Source organism: Aegilops tauschii, chromosome 4 (genome assembly GCF_002575655.3).
Source record: "Aegilops tauschii subsp. strangulata cultivar AL8/78 chromosome 4, Aet v6.0, whole genome shotgun sequence".
NCBI classification, from domain to species: domain Eukaryota; kingdom Viridiplantae; phylum Streptophyta; class Magnoliopsida; order Poales; family Poaceae; genus Aegilops; species Aegilops tauschii.
The window spans coordinates 467,968,151-467,985,404 of record NC_053038.3 but is presented as its reverse complement, the minus strand read 5'-3'; positions in this window follow the sequence as shown (position 1 = coordinate 467,985,404).

Sequence of the window (17,254 nt, the reverse complement as noted above, 5' to 3'; positions counted from 1 at the left end):
ATCACGGTGGGCTTCTTCCTCTCTTCGTCCTTTAGATCCTTCTCTCGTCCCAGGACTGTGGTGTACTCAACATCTAGCCCAGCGACCCACTCATCATCTGAGTCTTCGAACATGCGTCTGAAGCGAGAAAGGCATCCTTTCACCGTCGCGGAAGAACGGGTGTAGATGACGTCGAACTCATCGCCGGTGATGGTTCTAACCTTGTACTCACCGCCGATCGGGGAGATTTGGGACGCCATGGATTTGGGAGGAGGGTTGGGATTAGTGGAACTGTCGTAATGTGAATGGACGGGACGACTAGGAGCGAACCGCCGTAGTATTGAAGGACGTGCAGGGATGAGTAGGAGCGAACTGCCAGCGTGCGAACGGCAGGGTAGTGGCTTTCCATTCTCCCATGATACGGGCTTCCGAGAGCCCTTGGATCTGAGATCGAACGGTTGCATGGCGTGATTCTAGAACTATGGGTGAATATCCTATCCTGGAGGGTTATTCTGCAAATTTTCAGCAACTTAGCATGCGACCGTTTGATCTCAGATCCAAGGGCTGCCGGCAGACCGTATCGTGGTCGCGCCTACCACGACCATCGCGTCGCTCGTGCGGTCGCGCCCTTGGAGATTTAACACGGTGCGTTAGGCTATCTGATGTTGGCATGCCATACATAGTCATCACTTAGTCACTCATACTACAACAAGGTTTTGGCTATAAGGTTGGCTATAAGTGTATTTTTTTTTACTTCTCTCTATCTCTTTCTTCGTACTCCCTCCGTCCCATAATATAAGAATGTTTTTGACACTAGTGTAGTGCCAAAAACGTTCTTATATTATGGGACACAGGGAGTACTAGTATTTATTGCATTTGCCAAGGAGTGACCTCTTCCAATGAAATGGTGTTGCTAAGTTTGCTTCATTTAATTAGCTATAGACTCAAAATTGTCTTTTCACCTAGGTACACGCGCTTAGCACCATTTCTTCCTTGGGTCACCAAACTAGTCTCTCTCTTCTTGGTTAACTTGCCACATCAGACTTTATGCATATGTGGCAAGCTTAAGCACCTGTAGGAGCAAGTAAGTACAATAGTGCGCTTTACATGGCATTTTTGCATATGTGGAGGAAAGAGAGGCAAGGAAAAAGTGGAGAAGTGGGCTCTCATGCAAGAGCCAGCCTCTACTACATGGTGGAGCATTGGGAGAGGCACCTGTATGGAGGTGGTCAGGAATCGGGAGACTCACGCCGGTCGTAGCGCTGCAGTTAAAATGATAATGGCAAGTCAAATCACGGGGCCCCACCTGTCCAGCAGTAACTCGTTGTCAAATCACACAGCCCTACGTTTGCAGCAGCCTACTCCCTCGTCTTCTCGCGTCTCTGTCGAACCAACTAGGCGGAACTGCCCCGCCTACCGTGCAGGAAAAGCCCGTGCAGTATACTCCCTCCGTCTAGGTGACCAAGGTGGAGAGGAAAACGAGAGAACTTAATGTTTAGTATTTTCTAAAGCTGGTTGTAATGGTACTAGCCTTAGCAATTTTGATGAGGTGTCATAGAATTAAATGAAGAAAGAGAGAGAGTTGAGTACTATGTGTCATACATGGCAATAAATAAAGTACTACATGATACTAATATATGATACATGGTGCAGGAGTACTAAGTATTATTAATACAGTTTTGCTAGAACTCATCTAGATGAGATATAATTTGGTCGCATTCATCTTTTATAGCCATTGGATGTGATGCTATATAAGATGTGTGTGTGCTGACGTGGGTTGTATTTGTTCTTGTGCAACGAACTGACCACTGCATGTCATGGTTGATAGTCTCAAGTCATTAAAAGCATACAAGCCCCACATCTCTTCTTGGTTGATTCCTCTATTTATGTCAAAAAATAAGAAACAACGTGAGAGTTAATGCACCACGCCTATGTCTTTACTATTTGGTTTTCGTAAGATGACTTAATACTCACCTAGACGGAGGGAGTATTCGATTTGACAGCGGGCGGCGCAGTTCCCGATACGGCTTTAATGCAGACGAGGGAGGGAGTAGCGGTTCCCGATATGTTGAACGGCCAATGCATCCTCCTTCAATTAATGCATGAGGGAAGTAATGGGAGGAGATCCGGGAAAAGAGGCTGCACGATGTGAATGCAACGCAGTTTGCCCTCATTGCCCTCATATAAAGGCGCCCCTCCATTCCAATGCATCTACCACATCGTACGCACCTAAGCAATTGCCTAAGCACCTACACTAAGCGCAAAAGAGCTCACTCCAGACCCATGGTGGCAAAGCGCGTGAGCGGCCAGCGGCTGCGCCAGATGGGCCATGACGCCGGCCTGCGGCATGGCACCGAGGATCGTCTCCAGACGGTGTTGGAGACTGGCTGGTGGATGGCCGCCGTCGACACCAACTACGACTCTCAGTTGGACCAGATGATCGTTGCCACCAGCAACAAGTTCACCGTCCTCAAGAAGCTCGCGGACGACATCGCCGTACTCCTCCAGCCCGCGCGTCCGGGCTCCTCATTGCCTGCCACCCTAATCGGCCTCCATGGCCGGAACCTCTTTCAAGCACTGGTGGCCCTGCGACCGCCCGCCGACGCCACGAAGAATGTCCACCTGGAGGTCGCGCTCGCCGCGAGGCGCCTCACCCTGCAAGAATTCGTCGACCTACACATCCATGTGTATGAGCAAATCGTGTACATAGGTATCTATAAGGCCAGTGAGGACGCTACGACGTTGGCCTTCCTCAACCGGCTGGAAGCCTTGGATGCCTTTGCTGAGAAGCACCTCGACCTCGCCACAAAAGCCGCCGGTCGGTGGCCCGGCGCACTAAGTTGAGGAGGAGGAGGTCGTACGTTCATGGATCCATCTTTCTTCTTGCCTTCTGTAACCACCACTGGGATCGCATCATCGTGGCCTTAATTCTTATTGTGCTGTTGCATTCTCGTTCTAGTCCATACCGACATGTGCGATCCCTTTGCTTAATTATATGCATCACTGTAACTGGTACTCCATCCGTCAATTTATAAGTTGTGCTTACCTTTTCCATCAACTTCGTGCAATGCGCGGGCATCTTGCTAGAAACACTAGAATATGTCTATTAATCCGTATGTGATAGTCCATTTGAAATCTCAAAAAAGACAAATATTTAGGTACGGAGGGAGTAATATATTAGGAGTATATCAAAACAATAGTGATTTCTTTGAAGTTTGTGAACAAATACTACTATTCTCCAACGTTGGATCCGTCGCAACGCACAGGCACATTGCTGGTAAAAGGAAAAGGCCTGCCGCATTCGCGTCGCACCCCCACACGCCCGGGAATCGGGAGTACAACACGGCTTGTTCGGCACGACACATAGCTTAGGGAAGGCGTGTTGCCTAGCATTTTCACTTTCATGTGGGACCGCCGTTGAGCAAACCGACACCCCGCCCGCCGCCGGGGTGGAAAACAGAAACGAGTGGAAGATCTAGCTGTAGCATGGAAGCCAAGAAATTTGGTGTTAGACGGGGCTCGTTGATAGAGTAGGAGCATTCCATACTAGTACTACTCCTACTAGTACCAAGTTTGTACTCCTAATACTATATTACTACTACTACCACTATACAACTAGTAGGTACGTGCACGGCACAACATCGTAGGAACAAAAAACGGGAAGATCTTGTTTTGGGTGATTTATCTTTTTTTCATTCAACGTCGTATGAATAATATGATGTGGGGGGCACCCATGAAGCTTATGTGGCTTGGTTGCATGGCTACGGAAGGTTAGAGAAAAATAAATAGATAATCTGTTTAGAGTGCACTCCACTAAATAGATATACTTTAGATCCATTGCAACGGACCGGCACATCTATATCTATACCCCCTATATAGTGTGTGAAAAACTTTGAAAGTTGGTCGTTGGATGAAGCCAATCCGACGGTACAAAGATGGCAAATCCGAGCACTACAGGCCGTTGGATATCATCCACCAGATTCTGCCACATGTATAATCTAGAAGACTCCATGGTTGAACTTAATTCATGACTAACTTTGCCACAACTAAGCTTAGGAAAAGTTATTAGTTCTTCAAAATGAGAGCCACAAGTTGGCAAGCCTAAGGGAATCTTGCCACATTTTTTGTGTGTATGTCATGTGGGGCCTTAGTGTGGCTTGCCTAAGGTGTGGCTTGAACCAAACACTCACCTAAGTTAATCAAACTTGCCTAACCTTACATTCCACCAGATTTTGTCACATGTTAGAATCCAGAAAGCTCCACATGTAGAAGCATAATGCACAAACCACCAGAATCTCATGCGTGCAATGCACGTGTACCTTAGTAGTACTAGTTGGTAGTAGTAAGAAACAAATTCCAGTTTTGGCACGAGCTCGTACTGCGGGAGCACCATAAGGCCTGCCGCAGGAGTTACATTTCCCTCTCGGGGCCCACGGGACCGAACTTCAGTGGCTTAGTGCCCGGCCTACGAGTCAATGACATGCGGACCTTAAATGCGGCTGGCCCACATGTCATTATCATGGTGGTGGCGTGGTTCGCGACTCACTCGTTCGAGATGAACCGGCCGGTGGTGGCGTGGCCGTGGCGAGGGTGCCACAGCTGGGCGTCGGGGCGTTACGAGGCGTAGATGGCCACACCGGAGGGTACTACCTATAGTACATAAGTACTCCAGCTGAGGATTGATGCCCGGGACGAAATGTGTCACAGCCGCTGGATGAAAATTCGATGGTGCGGGAGTACGGATCGGAGCACAGCAGCGGAGCAGGAAAACCGCGTCCAATCGGGTGTGTCTGTGGTAGAAAGTTGATGGTCACCGCAGTTCAGCTGGCCCGCATGTCATGCACACAAAGGCAGAGGAGCGGTGGGGCCGAGAGGGATGAGGGGCATGTCGGGGGGATGAGGATCCCCTGACGCGAACAATCCTACCATTCTGTCACTGACATGTGGGACCCATAAGCCTGGGTCCCACCTGTTAGCGAAGGAAAGGCAGGGCAAGGCAGTGATAGCCACGTCAGAGGATCCATGTCCACGTCGGGGGACGTCGTGCCGTGGGTTGGAGCGGCGTCGTGGGAATCGCGTGTGGGTCTGGCAGTGGTAGAAACAAGAAACGTGATGGTCGCCGTGGTTCAACTTCCATGGACAAGCTGTCCTGTCTGCTGACACATGTATATCAAAACTACAGTGTTTATATTTCAAGCACGTGAACAAGTATTATTCTACTACTTTGGATCCATTTCAACGCACGGGCCAGCACATTGGTAGTAGTAGTGTCCATCTCTATCTCTAGAGGCCTTCCCTCGTTCATCCTTTTCTCTCACAAGATAAGCTACTCATACAAATGCATCTTGATGTTCCGTGGAACGCACGAGGATGTTTCCTTGGGGGTCTCTCCAGCGCGGCGTGGCTGTAGTTGCAAGTTGACGCCCCTTGAGATGCCGACGTTGAGGGGCACTCGGATTTCCTCCGATGAGCAGGTAAGATGAGTTTGATCACGTAGTAAATGCATTCTAAAGACTACTTCCGTGTCCATTTCCTAATTCTCCCCCTGCCCACTGTTTCACAGGTTAGGCTCGGTGCGAGTGGAGATTGGCTTGCATATGTACGGGAGGGTACCAACATCAATTTGCACAACATTTACAATGGTGACACCGTTCAAGTAGAACCTTTGTCCAACATTGGGATCAGCCATGCAACGGGCCACTGCATGAATTGGTACGATGGAACCACGGTGAGATTGAATAAGATAGCACGAACCATGCACATGGCGGTCGAAGGCGGACCATGCTGTCTGCAGCCGATTTGTTGCCGTACGAGTAGGAAGACGCTGTGCTCCTTTCAAACCGCATCTTCGCGGTGACAAACCAGGGGACTTATTTTGTATGGGACACATCCTACGATATACTCCCTCTCTCCCGGTTTATTTGTTTTGAATCTTTTCGTTAAGTTTCAAATTCAAATTTAGAGCTCCCCATCACATGTTGAGATTACAATGTCCATTAAATCATTGTGTGCATGTATAGAAAAGAAACAAATCTCGAGTTTGGCACGAGTTCGTGCTGCGGGAGCACCACAAGCCCTGGCGCAGGAGTTACATTTCCCTCTCAGGGCCATCGGGACTGAGCTTCAGCGCCTTACTACACCTACCTTTGAGTCAATAACATGTGGACCCGATAGGTGACTGGTCCACATGTAATGCTCCTGTAGGCAGAGGGGCAGTGGAGCCAAGAGGGGTGAGCCGCGGGTCGGGGGACGTGTGGTTTCATGGGTTCAAGTGGCATTGTGGGAATCGCGGGTGGCTGTGGTAGAAACTTGATGCTCGCCGCATTTTAGGTGGCCCACATGTTATGCACACAAAGGCAGAGGGGCGGTGCGGCCGAGAGGGGTGAGGCGCATGTCGGGGGGCGTGGTGCCGTGCGTTGGAGAGGCGTCGTGGGAATCGCGAGATGAAACGTGATGGTCGTCGTAGTTGAACTTCCATGGACAACCTGTCATGTCTACGGACACATGCACTGCATACCGATCACTGGAAGGAGTAGCAGAGAAAGCTATATATGCGGATAAATAGTTCCTTATAGTCAAGCGGACCCACGCTACTACTCTGTTCCAAAGACATGCACACCATCGAAATAGTCCATCTATATCAATATACACCGAGAGGGAATAATTTTTTTACAAGAGATGAAATAGTTCATCCATCCATAATGCCCTCCTGCTGAAGCAGCCTTTTCTTCTTCTTCTTCTTCTTCTTCTTCTTGTTCTCAATCTCTGTGGGAGACGGCTTCGCAACAAGCTCTTTGGACCTTGCAGCTATCTCGAAACTCACACGGGCATCGAGGGCAGCATATTTTATCCGCTCGTACGTTAAGGAATAATTCTCCCATCCAGACGACCTTAATGCCACCGTCTCGTCACCCTTCTGAAGATTTTTACCGAGCACAAAATTTGCTACGTCGAATAGGGATGGTGTCTGTTTATCACAATCTTCTACATATTTATTCTGGTTTGTAGGTCAGCGATGCTTTTCAAATCAAGGTTGTACGGCTCCAGCTTCTGTTTGTCCCCTTCGATGGCTGCCCCACAGAAGTATACGTCCTCCCGAGACAAGAAATCGTGAAGCTCACCTGGTATGGAGGGCGAGTGTATGATGTGGTACACCAAAACATCATCTTCGAGGCACAGCTGAAGGACGGCGGCGCGCTGGATCTTCCCAGGGGCACGCTCTGTGTACTTTGCGTCGAGACCGATGACCCTCGTCTCTACCTTTTTGAGGGAGTTGGATACATTGTTGATCCACTGCCGAACAAACCTTGGGTGGACGGTGATGGTGGCAACTATGCGCATCGAGCCTTCGACGAGGACATGTTGGACGCTAAAAACCTGCATCTCGATCTCTTTCACCATTTCGAACCGCTGGAACGGAGGGCTATGGTTTGGAGAATTAGGATTAGATGGCTAGTCTAACTGAAGTAGTAGATGATTATTTAAAGAGGTTAAAACAATGTGAACGCAGTGGGGTTTGGATGCAAATGAAGACGAAGGGGAGGTGAAGAAGCCGAGGAGAATCGGTTCCCGATGGAGAAGTAAATGGGAGAAGTGGCGTGCAGGCAGTTGATTAGACGGCTAGATAGACTAAACGAAAAGGCTATGCGGGTAGACTGATGAGTCGTACCTGTTCGTGTACGTGCCCATCCTTCCTGATAGGTGGGATCTATGCAAACAGATAAAAAATGTGTCGTAGTTTTTTTTTGAGCGCGTGAGTGGGAGACACAACATTCTCTGGTTAAGGAATACTCCCTCCGTTTAGGTGAGTATAAGTCACCTTATGAAAATCAGGTTTTCCCAAAACCTTTAGGCGTGGAGCATTAACTTCCTGCTCGATCCCCTTCCAGCCTCGTTAGCCAGCGTTCTCTTCCTCTGCTGCCGCGTTCTACCTTTCCATTTTTCCTCTTCTCAAGTGTGGAATGATCTGCATGCCGTCCTTGATGCACCAGAACGACCACTGCATGCATCGCGGCAGGGCGTTGATTGGGCATGCACGAGAATTTGGTTCTGCTCGCAATATGGATGATACCTGAACGATGAAGTGAACAGGCATGCTAGCACGGGAGACCTATTTCCGCTATACAATACTGGAGTACTCATGTTCCTACTACTAGTAGTAGTAGTAGTAGTACAACTGTGGTACTCCCTCCGTCTAGGTGTGTAAGTCATCTTACGAAAACCAAATAATCCCAAAACACTTAGGCGTGGTGCATTAATTTCTATCTCGTTTCTTGTTTCTTGACATATCAACCAATAAGAGATGAGGGGTGTGCAAGCTTTTAATGACTTGAGACTACCAAACACAACATGCAGTGGTTAGGTCATTGCATGCAATGCTATTAATTAGCAAATAAACATTAAGGTCTCTCGTTTTCCCCTCCTCCTTGGTCACGGTGTACAACCTAAGATGACTTACTCACCTAGACGGAGGGAGTACACTTGATGGTCAGAATACTATTCATCCAGTCCTCACAGTGAAGTGACAACACCCTGCACCTGACACTAGTCCAGGCGGCGTGTTCGGGTTACCAAAGTCAGCCTCACCCTGTGCACTCTGTAGTCTGTCACCGCTGATGTACAATACATTGGCGCCTCGCCTCGTCTCCCTCTCCGCTCCCATAGCACCACTCCATCTCCATCTCCTTCTCCGTCTCAGTCTCCGTCTCCATCTCACTGTGCCCCCGTGTACCGTCGCCTCACTCGCCTCCCCCAGTACCACTATTCCCTCGCTAGCCGCTCCAGCACCGACATCCTTCTCCCCCGTAAATCAAGCCCCCTTCCAAACTCCACCATGGCCGAACACGAACCGCGCAGCATCCATATGAGCCGCGATTGGAGCAATCTCCCCAGTGACATCCTCGACCTCCGTTGTTCGTGTATGGATATGTTGAGCGCCCTGCGGCTGGCTGCATGCTCGAGGGACATGCACACGGACATCATCGAAGCGAGGCCTAAGCTTTTCAAGACACCCTGCTTGCTGCTATCTGGTCTTGCGAGATTGGCTCACCATGATACGGAGGCGTGCATGATGCCCCTCGACTTCAATCCGGTCTCCATTAGCCGAAACTTCTTTGCAGGTATGTAGTGGGTCACCGTACACCATTTCCCTCGACATCGATCCGATCACCATCGCCCGAAACTTCTTGGCAGGTATGTACTGGGTCGGCATGAACTCCCACTCGATGGCTGCCTTCAGAGAAGACGGTAAAAAGTTGGTGCTCGTGAACTTCCAGACCTCCCATGAGATTATCCTTCCTCCGTTGGATTATATAGAGTATTACCATCGCAGTCCAAGTCATCTAGATTACTACGTCAGTTGGACGGACCTTGTTTTGCAGAAGATTGTAATCTGCCAAGTGCCCACATGGCATGCGAATTACGCAGACTTCAAGCTAATTGCCTTGTTCGACCGAGGACTCACCTATCTTTACGCCGGTGCCTTCTTTAGCTCGAGACAACTCGGCTCGCAGTAGATCATCGTCAAAGCTGATACACACTTATGTGATGCTATTGAACACAATGGCATCATCTATGCGATCGACAAAGCAGATGGCACCACGTATTGCTGGGACAGCGCGTGTAAGTTGTTTCCATCTCATGTTAATGATGACGCCATGACACTGTTTGAACTTTTTGTGATGACTGGCATATCCCTGTTTGAGCAGAATTTGAGTAGAACTATGGCAATGTATTAGAGACGCTGTAAATCAGCTATATTTGGAATGAGTTAATTCATGCGATTGTGACCATGTCATTACAGCCAATTTGTACCCTGAATAATCAAACGGTTAGGAATATATGGATGTTATCCTTATTTTACAGTAATCTATATACTACTACTAAATATGAGTGTGTATCAATGGCCATGTTAGTTTCCTCATTTTCATGATGTAGAAACATGCACCACACTGTTGGTTTCATCTAACCATACATTAGGGAAGTAAATGTGCATATGGAGAACTCTATATTTGGAAGTAGTGAAATCCTGCAATGCTTACCATGTGTACATACCTATATTCTCCCTTCAGCAATCAATGGCTAGAATAATATCCTCACAAAAAATTTGCCCACAGAACACGAGTATATAACAATGCATGGTATGTTAGTTACCTTGAAGAATTTGTTTGTGAGGACAGAACATGATTACTCCCTCCGTTCCCAAATATTTGTCTTTCTAGAGATTTTAACAAGTGACTACATACGGAGCAAAATGAGTGAATCTACACTCTAAAATATGTCTACATACATCCGTATGTTGTGTCTATTTGAAATGCCTAGAAAGACAAATATTTGGGAACGGAGGGAGTACATAACATGCATGACATGGTAGTTTCCTGTGAAGAATCGATTGCGAGATAACATGACTATAACCATGCATGGCACTTCTATATTTTCGAACCCAGTATACATTTCCCTGTATTTTCCTCCTAGTTCCAACAGGGGCATATCAATGATGTTTCTTGCATTATCCTACTCATACTCTGAACAATGCTGATCTTACATTAACTATGCCTGTCCTTTTTTATATGATGCAGTGTCCCTACAGTTACTGCCCTTTGTAATCACACCACCTTTGCCAAAAACAGGGAAGCACAACTGGTTCCTCGCTCGATCAGACGACGGCAAAAGACTGATGATCATTCGGACACATGAGCCGGAAAAGTTATATTACAGAAACCCCACTGTATAGAAGCACTGTGTAATACGTGAGTATCCGGACAGTGGCTATTAAGTCTATGAGCAGGATACCAGCTTGTTGGGGCCTTTAGGATTTTTTAGTTGGAGGCGGGTAAATAGCCTTGGTTCACACTCTCTGTTTCTCGGACTCAATTATCCGATTAACCAGGAGATCACAGTTGGCAAGGACCTTGATGGCAGAGAGGCTCTATTTGCTATGGAACTGTGTCTACACGGCGAGCCCTAGGAGTTCGGGAGCAAACTCCCCTGATTGTCAACGATACAGCCTGCAACCAAAAGAAGGTGAGAATGACAAAGGCATCCAGATTAACTTTGATCCTTGGATGTCTCAATTACGACAGGTAGTGATGTGGTTCAAGCCTTCAGGTTGATAGGTAATTGGGCTGTTGCATCGAAAGGGTGGAGTACTGGTGTCTCAGGATCACTGGTCGCTGAAGCGGGGCTGCAAATTATGATGGTGTTGGATCATCTGTTCGAATGACTTTGTTGTCTTTGCTGCTGGTTCTGGATGGGTAGTTCTTTCTTTTGTTATGCATATTCCTTGCCATTTGGTCATCCTCGTCTATGTCACTCTTACTATGTAATAGTTGCTTCTGTTTAGAATGTCATTCTCGTCTGGATCATGAGAGTTTGAGCGCTGCAGATGGGTGCGTTTTGGTGGTGTAGCAAGACTTCTTATGAACTATCATGTCTTGTTGTTTATGTCAGTAGTAGTCACTAGTCAGTGTTTGAATGTTGTATATATCGTTGTTTCAAACTGTTTATTGTCTCGAACTACTTGTGGGCTAAATTAGGGCATCACCATTCTCCAGTGTTCAGAGTATATCTCCTTTTTTCAAGTTATATAATTTGAGCTCAGTGTCTTCTCGATAATGTACACTTGTTTGGGCCAGTGAGGTGGGCCGAGTAGTAACGCAATGCCAAACAGGTCAATTATGACTCTCAGGTCGGGCTCTCAAAAGATCCTGAAAACAAAAGGCCGGGCTCTCCAAAAAAGAAAGAATAAGGACTCTTAGGCCGACATGTGGGCGCCACCGGTGTTTTCGTGCGCTTGCGCGCCGAGAGCATATTGGCGCGTGCTCAAAATTCATGCTACCTTTTCATCCCCAATCTCCCGCCCCTCCCCCACCTCTGGAATCTTGATTCCTACTCCAGTTCCCCCAAATCCCCCTCCTGTACTCCCTGTACTCAAGCGCACTATCATGTCACTGGTCAACGTGGATCTCCGAGCTGGAGATCCTGAGGTCCGTCCTGCCTTCGGTCGCTGCGTGATGTCGCTCAACAGTGGCATGGCGACGCTTGACGACCAGTTTGCCAGCAAAGTGCTGATGGTAACCATCAACAGCGACCGGCCTCCCATCTCACCGGATGACCTTGTCAAAGCTCTTGGCATTGCGCACGGCATCCAAATAAGTGACTTGCTCGTCGAAGTCTGTCCGCCACCGGCTGATTTCTTCGTCAGGTTCCAGACAACTTTCGACTGCAGTCGTGTGTTCGAATCTTCCCGGCGTTTGTTCTGCGATGGCGCGCTGGTGAGCTTTGATCGGTGGCACCCAGGATGGGGCTCGGTGCCCTCTGAGCTTGAGTTTTTAACAAAGCTTACCTTCCACGGCATGCCTCGACGTGCTTGGAACAGCGAGTCCATGAACGAGCTTATCAACGACCTTGGAGGTGAGCTCCTAAGTATGTTTGTTCCTCTAGACTGCTGGGCTCTGACGGTTATGGCATGGATGAAGAAGCCGTCCACCATACCGAAGGTGATTGGTGTTGAGATACCGATGCAGGAACCGGGGTTGTACTATTCGTCGCCACCAAGGCCGCCGCGGACCACGTTAGGGATGTACCTGTATCGAGTGTTCGTGCATGTCGAAGAAGTGGTCAATCCATCAATCGAAGTCCTGCCGCCGCCGCTGGTGCCAGGGTCCGTCAACGACGTCCATTATAGGAGTCAACGTCAGACTTTCCCCGTGTTGCTCGGAACGATGGATGGAACAGGGCCTACTCCATCGCGCGGCGGAGGCCACTGCTTCTTTGGGAGAAGAGGCAGGGCTGGCTGCCTGGATGTGCTCTAATTTGAGGTAACAACTGAATCTTGTCAGATACTAGTTAAATCCGAGCTATGGGTGTGAAGCACTGATATGCCAGTACATTTAACTGTGACCTGTTCTAATTTTGTACATGATTTTTTTTAGAAAGGGTTGTACGTCAACTTAATGTGCTAGCAGAACTTATTGTGTTGTCTGTCTGTTTTCTTTGCACAACATTCAAGATATTTCCCCGTCATTGATAAAGACGATGAACCGTTATGTACGACTTCGTTGGTTTCAACATAGCCCTTCCCGTAGTGATCCACTGCTTCCATCCTGATTGTGCCGCCTGCGTGAAATTTTTGTATGCAAGTTCAGTGTGCTATGATGTTCTATATGATTGTGTCAACTATATAAGTTTTTACTGAGCATCAGCAATGCATATGGCTGAAAGATGTATTTGCGAGCATCAACCGATGGGTCTCTCTCTATCTCTCTCTCTCTCTCTCTCACACACACACACACACACACACACGCACAAGTGGGACCCGTTGAATTATTTATTTGCTCGTGACAGCTTTTAATTAGGTTCCACTGTAATCTAACTTTTTTCTTAAGTTATTAATTGAGCTCAGTGACTTCAAAAAGTTGTACAGAAGCCTTGTTTGGGCCTTTCCGGCGTCGCTGAATGTGGGCTGAGTAACCATGTTAGGTTGTACTGTACTACACAGGTCTTTTTTTTCAACATCAGCGATGCAACTGGGCCGACAGTTGTACACAATATCCGGGTCAACTTGTTATTCTCCGTCTTGCTGGGCTGGAAACTTTCCTAGGAGGTATGCATTAGGCTTAACAAGAAAATGGACTTTAAGAAATAATAAATGGAATGTAATTATAATAACTGGACAGTTACTATGCACCAAACACGTAATTAGTTTGAAAAATATATTATTTTTGGAATTTGAAAATTTTAATTTCATTACTTGTTGCGCACGCAATATTTCGTTGGATTTTAACGTAATACAACTTTATTTTGAAATTATATTTAACCTGACTAGAAATTTCGGATAAAAATATTTCGGATCCCATCAAAATGTGGGAATTTTTTTTGAATTCTGTTTTTAGCGGTTGTTTGAAATTATTAATCGTTGTCCTAGCTAGAAATTGGGTTGTACTTTTAACAAACTGTAAATGGGCTGTAGTACCATTAGAATTAAAAAATTGGTTGTACATTCTTACAAATCGCAAATGGGCTATATGTTCTCTGCCAAATCCGAGCTGTGGGCCTACTAAGTTGACGCGTACCAAGGGCTTTGTCAACTTAGTCAATATAAACGATTCTAGCTGCAGTGATCGTACGATGTCCATCCAACGGCCGTAGTGCTTCTTCAACCTCTGGTCTTCTTGCTCCAGCCGCCCAAAGCAGCGCCGGTCGTGTCGCGTGCTCCTGCCTCCCGTGGCCCGCAGTGATGCCGCGGAGGCCTCACCGCCCCGTACTAGTCCCACCGCTGGCCAGGCCATCCCTCTACTCACCCACACCCGCTGTTATTCTGCGGCGACGGCAGCCTCACACCGCAGCCGAACCAGTGAACCCTCGTACTCCTCTCCGCGCGGGCTTCCACTGCTGCGCCTTCCCCGGCTCCGCGTCGTCCCCTTCCTAGGCCTCGCCGTCGTCCAGACCACCGCCCTGGTGCTCTCGGCGCGGCGTGGTCAACGTGGTCAACGACCGACTTCTATCGGAAGAGTACTGTACGTGGAGAGGCTGACAGCTGGGTCCAGGCGGCCGCAAGGAAGTGCCTCCTTATTACGCGCAAAATAATTATTCCTCCACCTGACAGCAGGGACCCACCGGACGGGCCACCTTATTTCGTGAAAAAAACATTTCCCCCCTGACTACTGGGACCCACCGGACGGGCCAGCGTATTTCGCGAAAAAACATTCCCCCCGCTGTCAGCTCGGACCCACCGGAAGTGCCTCCTTATTACACACAAAAAAATGAATACCCCCCCTGCTAGCTGGGACCCACCATGGTGGGAGGCTGACTTGTGGGCCTACTAAGTTGACTGGGACGGGGGCCTTTGTCAACTTTAGTCAATATGAACGATTCTAGCTCCAGTGACCGTACTATGTCCATCCAACGGCCGTAGTGCTTCTTCAACCTCTGGTCTTCTTGCTCCAGCCGCACAAAGCAGCGCCGGCCGTGCCGCATGCTCCTGCCTCCCGTGGCCGGATGTGCTGCTGCGGAGGCCTCATCGCCCCCTACTATTCCCACCGCTGGCCAGGCCCTGCGGCGACGGCAGCCTCACACCGCAGCCGAACCAGTGAACCCTCGTACTCCTCTCCGCGCGGGCTTCCTCTGACGCGTCTTCCCCGGCTCCCCGCCGTCCCCTTCTTAGGCTTCGCCGTCGTCCACCGCCCTGGTGCTCTCTGCGCGGCGTGGTCAACGTGGTCAAGGAACGACTTCCATCAGACGTGGACTGTACGTGGAGAGGCTGACAGCTGGGTCCGCGGCCGCAGCAAGGAAGTGCCTCCTTATTACGCAGAAAATAATGATTCCTCCACCTGACAGCTGGGACCCACCGGACGGGCCACTGTATTTCGCAAAAAAAAGTTTCCCCCTGACTACTGGGACCCACCAGCTACATCTTTGCACGCAAGGAAGTGCGTCCGGGCAAAAAAAGATTCGCCCCCCTGACTGCTGGGACCCACCAGCTACATCTTCGCAGGCAAGGAAATGCCTGACAGTCGGGACCCACCTGGTCGAAGCGTACGTAGCGTTGTCATTCTGGTCGCGAACGTGTGCGTACATATATACTGGTGGATGTAGAGGCGCGCACATGTCGTAGTAGAGGCGCGTACGTGTCGTAGTAGAGGCGCGCACGTAGCATGTACACGTACGTACAGCGGCCAGGGTGCAAGAAAGAAAATACAGCCACGTATGTGTACATACGGGCGGGGTCTCGAACGCCTACTCGCGCATATGTACGGCCAGGGCTCGTGTACATGGCTGGGTCGGAACGGAGAAACAGCATCGTCGTCGTGTTCATGGGGAGGCAACGGAATGCGTCGTGTTCATGGGGAGGCAACGGAATGCGTCGTGCTCATCGGGAGGCAACGGAACGCGTGGAAGCCAACCGGCTGGGTCAGAACGGAATGCGTGGTCGTGTTCATCGGGAGGGCTTGGACGGAACAGGCGATGGAAACGAGGCCTGGCATACCGCACAACGGAGGAAACGGACCTCCTATGTTCGGAACGGGGTCCTGTTGATCGGGAGGGGTCTGGCGTACCGCAAAACGGAGGAAACGGACCTCCTACGGTCGAAAACGGGGTCCTGTTGATCGGGAGGGGTGTGGCGTACCGCAAAACGGATGAAACGGACCTCCTACGGTCGAAACAGGGGTCCTGTTGATCGGGAGGGGTGTGGCGTAACGCAAAACGGACGAAACGGACCTCCTACGGTCGAAACGGGGGTCCTGTTCATCGGGAGGGGTGTGGCGTACCGCAAAACGGGACTCCACGGGATAATGTTCATCTCCACCGTCGACCTCCTCCAGCCTCCACGGGCTACCGTCGACCTCCTCCAGCCTCCACGGGCTCGTGTTCATCCAGCCTCCGCCGCGCGCTACTCCACCGGCTACTGTTCAACCACCCCTCCACGGGCACCCCTCCACCGTCTACTGTTCATCCAGCCCTCCACACCACGGGGTCCTGTTCAACCACCCCTCCACTGTCTACTGTTCATCCAACCCTCCACCACACCACGGGGTCCTGTTCATCCAGAGGCAACGCCACCGCTCACTGTTCATCCAACCCCCCCCCCCCCCCGCAACGCTCACTGTTCATCCAATCGATCGGCTTCAGTTAGCAGTAGTAGCGAAGGAATCGCTCGATCGGGTTCAGTTAACAGCCATCGATCGATCGCTCGGGTTCAGTAACGCGTAGCCTGCAGTGCAATCGCTCGGGTTCAGTTAGAGCCCAACGCCTCACTCGGGTTCGGTTAGAGCAAACGCCTCGCACACACGCGCGTACGTGTACAAGAGAAACGCGCATCGCTCGGCCCCCGACCTCCCACCGTAACCGGGAACTCCCCGAAATTTTCCTCCCCCTCGCTTCTACCACGGTTTTTTCCGTTATGGACGGCCCAAAGAATGTCATGCAGCTGCGTCTCCGGCCCGCCCAGGATGAAAAGCCCATTTTCTGTCATGATTTTTTGTCATAGAAGTAGGAGCCCACCACATCTATGATGATACCGGGTTTTGTCACAATTATCGTCATAGATGTGTCATCTGTATGACAGAAAAAAAATTCGTTCGGCCCAAAATGTCATGGATGTGTCTTTTTTTGTAGTGACTTTGGATCTTTATCATAAAAATACCAAAAATATTATCCTATCATATCTATCAGATCTCACTCTCGTAAGTGACCGTGTAGGGATTGACAACCCCTTATCGCGTTGGTTGCGAGGATTTATTTGTTTGTGTAGGTGCCAGGGACTTATGCGTGGCCT